This window comes from Callospermophilus lateralis, chromosome 3 (assembly GCF_048772815.1).
Source record: "Callospermophilus lateralis isolate mCalLat2 chromosome 3, mCalLat2.hap1, whole genome shotgun sequence".
NCBI lineage: Eukaryota > Metazoa > Chordata > Mammalia > Rodentia > Sciuridae > Callospermophilus > Callospermophilus lateralis.
In genome coordinates this window covers 47,149,684-47,159,462 of record NC_135307.1, presented here as the reverse complement: position 1 = coordinate 47,159,462, position 9,779 = coordinate 47,149,684, and the positions used below count along the sequence as shown (strand labels likewise).

General features: G+C 37.1%; 1 pseudogene; it reads left to right on the top strand.

Annotated features, from left to right (window-relative positions):
- Positions 1 to 8,545: 8,545 nt before the first annotated feature.
- LOC143393776 (ubiquitin-ribosomal protein eS31 fusion protein-like) lies at positions 8,546 to 9,392 on the top strand (annotated as a pseudogene).
- Positions 9,393 to 9,779: the final 387 nt, after the last annotated feature.

Here is a 9,779-nt window from a genome sequence, read left to right as displayed (position 1 = left end):
AATGAGGATAAACACAGTGCTTACCTCACAGGGGATTTTGAAGATTAGGTGATGCATTTAAAAAAAATTATACAATGTGTGATGTTAAATCTCTACCAAATTTATTTTCTTACAATACTAACCTCACCAACACAGGCTGAGGTTCATTCCTTTTGTCCTCTCTCACCCCAGACATGAAGAACAAGCCAGCTATATTCTATAGATGACCCTGACAACTTCGCATGCACTAATATGATGGATGTGGATGAAACATCTCTCAAATTACACTTGTAAACAAGGGCCCAAATACAACTTCTCATTAATTTCACCAATGTTCAACTCTAAAAGAGTACAGAGAAAGCATTCCAATCAACACTGAAAACTTTGAGGTTTCTTAGGCATCACTAAGAGTTCATGATGAGGTTAAATCATATTATTGTTTTCCCTCTCCCTACACTTGCCCTGGTTGAAAATCTTTTGTGAAATTGGGTTTATATACCAAGAAAAACCCTGATCCAGGATCTCTGGTCCAGGATCTCATAGCCAGTAAGTAGTAGAACCCCACCTTAAACTCAGCATTTCCCAACAGCAAAGCCCAAAATGTTTTCCACAGCTTTTATGGCACAGTAATTTAATGAAATAAACAACTCATTGTGCTTCAGTTTCTGAGACCACAAGAGCTTTGGCATATATAAGTCACAGAGGATTATTAAATACTCTAATTATGAAACTGTCAGACGGGGATTATTTGTCTTTATTCATTATGGAGCCCCCTGGGCTCTAGCCACTAAGTTGTTGTTGTTTTTTTTTGGGGGGGGGGTTGCAAAAATAGGAACAAAAATGACAATATTTTAAATCAAACAGGACCTGTTAGTTATACTGTGCCTATAACACTATGTAAATCTAAAGAGGTTTCCACTAATTCACAGAGCTGCCTTATACACCAGTTTTTTTCTCTAAAGTAGAGAAACCATGTTTGAAGCATGTCAGACACTGCAGCATAATAGAGAACCCTACCGTCAGGGGATTTCCCGTGTATCTGTAATGTTCCACTAATTAAGTCTTAGAGGCATTTAAGACTGTCTTCAATGTGTGTACCTACAGTGCAGTCATAAAGAAAAAATCCATTTCAGTGAGTCATGTACCAACAATAGTGAGCAAATGGATTTGAATTGTTAGGGTCCATAATGATATGAAATGTAGTTTCCTCTCCATGAAAAAGATTACTTGTTCAGACATGCAGCTTATAGAAGCCAACTTTAGTGAAATATATAATTTTTTTCCTTGTGGTGCATCAAATAACTTAACACACATACCATTTGGCTGGCTATGACATTTTTACCAGAAAAATCCAGAAGCGAAAGGAGCAAACTTCTTGGCAATGTGCTAAAGGAAGAGAAAATAGAAGACAATTTTGCTTCCAGACGTAAAAGAAGAAACATAAGGAAAACATTAATGAAAAACACCAGTGCTACATTTTTGCTTCTTCACAGCTGGTTTTACCTGCAAACAAATCTCATTACTCAGTAACCCTAATCAAATTAAAACAAGTCACCACTATTATGTGTCACTGCCTATGATTTTCTATTCCAAAGTTGCACAAATTGCTTTTAAGACACGGGCTTACTAATGCCTTAATGTAGTAAAGCCAGTATAGCCAGTATAGCCCAACTTCATATCCATTCATTTAATTAAAGAGCCTACTCTGCAACCAAAATGATCCTGAAACTTATCATGGCCATCTAAGATATGATTTGCAGAAAATATAAGAATCACAGAGCCTGTAATTTGGTTTAATCTACATGGATCCAGTTTGCTCATCAGTTAAGCAAGAATATAGACTTTAACCTACAAGTTTACAAAGCAAAAATAAAAATTATTAAAAAGCACTTTTAATAACTGGGGATCAAACTGTTCTGTTTAATATAGACTGGGGCTTGACCATCTCCAGGAATCACAGGGTTCCCAGGCTATGTGAAAGCCTCACAGCATCTCTAAAAAGAAGCCATTCCAAATTCTACCTTTCCAGCCCTTTCCTAGACCCTACAGTAGTCACCTGACTTTTGAGTCAGCCCTCTGAACAATCAATTATGATATTCTTCACCAAAACTCATAACTTGCAGGAGAAAAATATATTCAAAAACTGAAAATTTGGACAGAGGATGTAGCCCAGAGATATGGTATTTGCTTTGCATGTGCAAGGCCCTGCATTGGATCACCAGCAGCACGAAAACAAGACCCAAAAAACCTGAACTTGATAAAAGAAGCGAGATCAGAAAAAGATAAAGTGCTTATGATCAGAAAAGGGTTAGAAGCTCATTGAACATAAATATAAATTGGAGAGTTGCCAGGGATTCTTTAAATACTGAAGAGAGGTATTCAAATCACCATTGTACATTTTGCATTCAAGGACACTACTGCCTCCAGGTATCAGGAAGTTCTACTCTATGAGAACATTCTACCATATGCATATCTATTTACTAGTTCATCCACATCCCCCTTCCTTACAGAATTCCTTTTCTCCGTGTGTTTATGAAAGCAGAGGCTATAACTGACTGGTTCATTCAAACTTCAGGCAACATACGTGGCACATGGTTTGTGCTTATAAATGTTTTCATGATTAACTACTTTATACATTGGTTCATTCATACCTATATCTGAAACTTTGACCTCAAAATGTAGACACCTCAAGACTTACTGAGTATTTCACAAACATACTGTTTTCCCGAGTCATAAAAATACAAATACAACTCACATGAGTATTACAAGATTCTTCCCTCTATTCTATTCCATTTTACTTGGCTTTAATGAAACATTAATGATAGGTTTGGTATATGAAAATTTTTTTAGTTTCATAAAATGGGAGTGGCCTTAGCCTCCCCACCTCCAAGGGAAGTTGCCTACCAATATGAGGAATTAAGTTCTAAATTATATAATCACACATGAATATGAGTCTATTTCAAAGGCCATATTGCAGAGTAACAAAGCAAAAACTATCTGAAACAGATATGTAAAAAGGACTAAGTAAATCAATATATTTACTAATATATTTAACAAACCTTCATTATATTTTTTAGATAATGTGCTTTCAAATATATTTTTCTTCTCATTGAAGAATAGTCTTTTAGTCTTTTCTACAATGAAATTCTAAGCAAGTGAATCCTCTACTTAAATTACTTCAATGACTTCCCATTGACCTTGCATGCCAGGCCCTCTGCTGGTCCCTGCTTGCCTCCTGAGGGGCATGCCTCACCATTCCTCCATACATTCCAAACTCCAGTTGGACCAGATGACATTCAGTTCTACAAAAAAAAAAAAAAAAAAAAAAAACAGGTTACTCTCTCTTTGAACTTTCATGATTTCTGGCCTCTGCCTCTGATTTTCCTCTACCTCCTCATTCATTCTGTCTAAAGCCTGCTTATCTTTCAGATCTCAGTTGAGGTATCGCCTCCACCAGAAAGCCTTTTCTGACTGCCCCACTCCTTCCCATCTTGAAATTAGGAGCTACCCCATGCGTCTTTTAATATCCAGATCATACATCTGTACTGCTATAGTCTTACAAAAATCATTACTTATCATCCATATGTATTCCTAGAGAGCAGCTGCTCCATAAGTAATATTGAATGAGTCCAAGTATGCCTACCAAATGTGAGACAGATGAAGTAAAATCCCTGAACTCTCAGAGGGAAAGCAGTACTACTTTCTACCATATGCATTCTATGGAAAATATGGAAAGTAGTACTACTTTCCTTCTGAGAGTTCATGGTTTTTACTTCATCCATGTGCATGAATAATAAAATCACCTTTAGTGGTGTCTACCCTGATGACAGCTGGTTTCTGTGAAACTAAAGGCCAAGTTACTGTCTCCATGTAAAGAGCCTTTATAGTCCTTAGTCAACTTTGAATAACAAAGTTGGGAAGATTATAAAAGGACTTACTTCAACCTCATACAAGCAGTCATTGTCCAATGCTGTGGTATTAAAACTGTTGTTAAGGTGGGGCTGGGGTGGAAAAAGAAGCAGCAGAGGGAGGAGTTGCTGCTGCCACCACAGCTGCCGAGGCTACTGTGACTTGCCGGAGCATGTGAGCTTGGAGGTTGTTTTGGCAAAATATTTCATGAAGAAGGAAATGAAAAACAACAATGAAAACCAGCAGAGGGAGGCAGCACACTAAAGGAAAAACTAATCAAAGAGGAAAACCAAGTCAAGTTAAATAACAAAAATAAACAAATATGGCTGGAAATACAAACCATGTCTCAATAGTAACCCTAAATATTAATGGCTTAAACTCACCAATCAAAAGACATAGGCTAGCAGATTGGATTTTTAAAAAAGATCCAACAATATGCTGCCTCCAGGAGACTCATCTGATAGGAAAAGACATACACAGACTGAAGGTGAAAGGTTGGGACAAATCATACCACTCACATGGACTGCAAAAGCAAGCAGGGGTTTCCATGCTCATATCAAATAAACTTCAAGCCAAAGTTAATCAAAAGGAATAAAGATGGACATTACATACTGCTCAAGGGAACCATACACTTACAAGACATACAATCATAAATATATACGCCCCGAACAATGGTGCAACTATGTTCATCAAACAAACTCTTCTCAAGTTCAAGTCAAACTGATCACAACACAATAATCATGGGTGACTTCAACACACCTCTCTCACCATTGAAGAGATCTTCCAAACAAAAGTTGAATAAAGAAACTATAGAGCTCAATAACACAATTAATAACTTAGACTTAACTGACATATATAGAATATTTCAACCATCATCAAGCGGATACACTTTCTTCTCAGCAGCACATGGATCCCTCTCTAAAATAGACCATATAGTATGCCACAAAGCAACTCTTAGCAAATACAAAAAAGTAGAGACACTATCATGAATTTTATCAGATCATGATGGAATGAAATTGGAAATCAACAACAAAATAAAAAATAAAAATTTCTGCATCACATGAAAACTGAACAATATGCTACTAAATGAACAATGGGTTACAGAAGACATCAAGGAGGAGATTAAAAAATTCATAGAGGTAAATGAGAACACAGACACAACATATTGAAATCTCTGGGACACTATGAAAGCAGAACTAAGGAAAAATCATTGCATGGAGTTCATTCCTTAAAAGAAGAAAAAGTCAACAAATAAATGACCTCACACTACATCTCATAGCCCTAGAAAAAGAAGAACAAATCACCAGAAAAAGCAGTAGAAGGCAAGAAAAATTAAAATTAGAGTGGAAATCAATGAAATCAAAACAAAAGGAACAACTGGAAAAATTGACAAAACCAAAAGCTGGTTCTTTGAAAAAATACATAAAATTTACAGACCCTTAGCCACGCTAACAAAGAAAAGGAGAGAGAGAACTCAAATTACCACCATACGTGATGAAAAAGTCAATATCACAACAGACACTACAGAAATACAGAGGATAATTAGCAATTATTTTGAAGCCTTATACTCCAATAAAATAGAAGACATTGAAGGCATCCACAAATTTCTTAAGTCATATGATCTGCCCAGGTTGAGTCAGGAAGATATACACACAACTTAAACAGACCAATATCAAGTGAGGAAATAGAAGAAGCCATCAAAATCTTACCAACCAAGAAAAGCCCAGGACTGGATGGATACACAGCTGAGTTCTACAAGACCTTTAAAGAAAAACTAATACCAATACTCTTCAATTTATTTCAGGAAATAGAAAAAGAGGGAGCACTCCTAAACTCATTCTATGAGGCCAATATCACCCTGATTCCAAAACCAGACAAAGACACTTCAAAGAAAGAAAACTTCAGGCCAATATCTCTAATGAACATAGATGCAAAAATTCTCAATAAAATTCTGGCAAATCAAATACAAAAACATATCAAAAAAATTGTGTACCATGATCAAATGGATTCATCCCAGGGATGAAAGGTTGGTTTAACATACAGAAATCAATAAATGTAATTCATCACATCAACAGACTTAAAGATAAGAATCATAATATGGTCATCTTGATAGACACAAATAAAGCATTTGACAAAATACAGCACCCCTTTATGTTCAAAACACTAGAAAAACTAGGGATAACAGGAACATATCTCAACATCATAAAAGCTATCTATACTAAGCCTCAAGCCAACATCATTCTAAACAGAGAAAAACTGAAAGCATTCTCTCTAAAATCTGGAACAAAACAGGGATGCCCTCTTTCACCACTTCTATTCAACATAGTTCTTGAAACACTGGCCAGAGCAATTAGACAGATGAAAGAAATTAAAGGGATATGTATAGGAAAAGAAGAACTTAAGGGGCTGGGGATGTGGCTCAAGCGGTAGCGCGCTCGCCTGCCATGCGTGCGGCCCGGGTTCGATCCTCAGCACCACATACAAACAAAGATGTTGTGTCCGCCGATAACTAAAAAATAAATATTAAAAAAAAAATTCTCTCTCTCTCTCTCTCTCTCTCTCTCTCTCTCCTCTCTCACTCTCTCTTTAAAAAAAAAAAAAAAAAAAAAAGAAGAACTTAAATTAGCTCTATTTGCTGATGATATGATTCTATACCTAGAAGACCCAAAAAACTCCACTAGAAAACTTCTAGAACTAGTAAATGAATTTGGCAAAGTAGCAGGATATAAAATCAACACCTATAAATCAAAGGCATCTCTGTATATCAGTGACAAATCCTCTGAGAAGAAATGAGGAAAACTACCCCATTCACAATATCCTCAAAAAATAAGAAGAAGAAGATACTTGGGAATCAACTTAACAAAAGAGGTGAAAGATCTATACAATGAAAACTACAGAACCCTAAAGAAAGAAATCAAAGAAGACTTTAGAAAATGGAAACATCTACTTTGCTCTTGGATAGGCAGAATTAATATTATCAAAATGACCATACTACCAAAAGCACTATACAGATTTAATGCAATTCCAATCAAAATCCCAATGGCATTCCTCATAGAAACAGAAAAAAGGAATCATGAAATTCATCTGGAAAAATAAAAGACCCAGATTAGCTGAAGCAATTCTAAGCAGTAAGAGTGAAGCAGGTGGTATCACTATACCAGACCTTTAAATACACTGCAGGGCAATAGTAACAAAAACAGCATGGCATTTGCACAAAAACAGGCCAGTAGACCAATGGTATGGAATAGAGGATACAGAGACTAACCCACAAAATTACAATTATCTTATATTAGACAAAGGTGCCAAAAACTGCACTGGAGGAAAGATAGTATCTTCAACAAATGGTGCTGGGAAAACTGGAAATCCATATGCAACAAAATGAAATTAAACCCCTATCTCTCACCATGCACAAAACCTAACTCAAAATGGATCAAGGACCTAGGAATTAAACCAGAGACTATGCATCTAATAGAAAAAAAGTAGGCCCTGATCTTCATCATGTGGGATTAGGCCCCAACTTCCTTAATAAGACTCCTGTAGCACAAGAATCAAAACCAAGAATCAATAAATGGGATGGAATAAAACTAAAAAGTTTCTTCTCAGCAAAAGAAACAATCTGTGAGGTGAACAGAGAGCCTACATCCTGGGAGCAAATTTTTACCCCTCACACATCAGATAGAGCACTATAGACCTCACATACAAAAATAGACCTCATATAAAAAATCTCAAAAAGCTAAACATCGAAAAAACAAATAACCCAATCAACAAATGGGCTAAGGACCTGAACAGACACTTCTCAGAAGAGGATATACAATAAATTAATAATTATATGAAAAAATGCTCATCATCTCTATCAGTCAGAGAAATCCAAATCAAAACTACTCTAAGATATTAATCTCACTCCAGTCAAAATGGCAGCTATCATGAAGACAAACAACGATAAGTGTTGGTGGGGAAAAAGGTACACTCATACATTGCTGGTGGGCCTGCAAATTGGTGCAGCCAATATAGAAAGCAGTATGGAGATTCCTTGGAAAACTGGGGATGGAACCACCATTTGACCCAGCTATTCCTCTTCTCAGACTATACCCAAAGGACTTTAAAACAGCATACTACAGAGACATAACTACATCAATGTTTATAGCAGCACAATTCACAATAGTTAAACTGTGGAGCCAACCTAGATGTCCTTTAGTGGATGAATGGATTAAAAAAAAAAAATGTGGCATATATACACAATGGAATTTTACTCAGCATTAAAAAAGAACAAAATCATGGCATTTGCAGGTAAATGGATGGCGTTGGAGAAGATAATGCTAAGTGAAGTCAGCCAATCCCCAGAAAACAAATGCTGAAAGTTTTCTCTGACATAAGGAGGCTGACTCATAGTGGGGTAGGGAGGGGGAACATGAGAGGAATAGATGAAGTCTAATTAGGGAAGAGGGGAAGAAGGGAAAGGGAGGGGGCAGGGGATTAGCAAGGGTGGTGGAATGTGATGGACATCATTATACAAAGTACATGTATGAAGACTTGAATTGGGTGTCAACATACTTTATATACAAACAGAGATACAAAAAATTGTGGCATATATGTGTATTAAGGATTGTAGTGCGACTTTCCAACACGCCATCTATGGTGGAACCACCGCTGCGTCGAGATGCAGATTTTTGTGAAAACCCTTACAGAGAAGACTATTACAATCGAGGTTGAACCCTCGGATGCTATAGAAAATGTAAAGGCCAAAATCCAGGATAAGGAAGGAATTCCTCCTGATCATCAAAGACTGATCTTTGTTGATAAGCAACTGGACGTACTGTGTCTGACTACAACACTCAGAAGGAGTCCACCCTTCCTCTGGTGCTGAGGCTTCATGGTGGTGCTAAAAAATAGGAAGAGGAAGTCTTACACCACTCCCAAGAAGAATAAGCATAAGAAAAGAAGGTTAAGTTTGCTATCTGCTGGAGCCCCTTCGGCTGTGGCTCTCAAAAAGAAACTAACTTTATTTTTAGAACCACACAAGATAAACAAAACAGCTCCTCAGGAAAAAACCCTCAGAGCCCAACTGCCACCACCGGCTTCCCACAAGCCACACACCCCCACAACCTCTTCTTCCCACAATCCTCCTGCTCTTGAGGCCGATTGGCTGGGTCGCATGGGCGGAGCCAAAAAAGTCCCCCAATGAGTAGCTCCGTGGTCTGAAACGGCAGGGAAACAGCCCAATGAGCATCACCACAGAGGAGCCAATCAGCTAGATGTTGCTGGGGCCGCTGTGAGCCAATCATCAGCTGGCAGTCTGAAAGTTTGCTGGAGCCCCTTCGGCTGTGGCTCTCAACAGCTATCCTGAAATATTATAAGGTGAATGAAAATGGCAAGATTAGCAGCCTTCGCTGTGAGTGCCCTTCAGATGAATGTGGCGCTGGAGTTTTATGGCCAGCCACTTTGACAGACACCATTGTGGCAAGAGTTGTCTGACTTACTGCTTCAACAAACCAGAAGACAAGTAATTTGTATGAGATAATAAAAGACATGAACTAATAAAAAAAAAAGAATTGTAATGCAAAAAAAAAAACAAAGTACATGTATAAAGGCATAAATTGGCGTAAACATACTTTATATACAGAGATATGAAAAATTGTGCCCTATATGTGTAATAAGAATTATAATGCTTTCCACTGCTGCCGTGTATTTTTTAAAAATAAAATTAATTAAAACTGCTTTTAAGAGTTAATTTTTGGAAAGTTTCCATTGCTTATGTAAGAATTGCATATTTCATCACATACTGACATGTCACATGATTAAATGAAACTACATTAAGAGAGCCTTTTATTTGCCATCATTTTAAATGTATAGTGTCTTTTTTTAATCTCTGCACATGACAATCAGCAAATGTA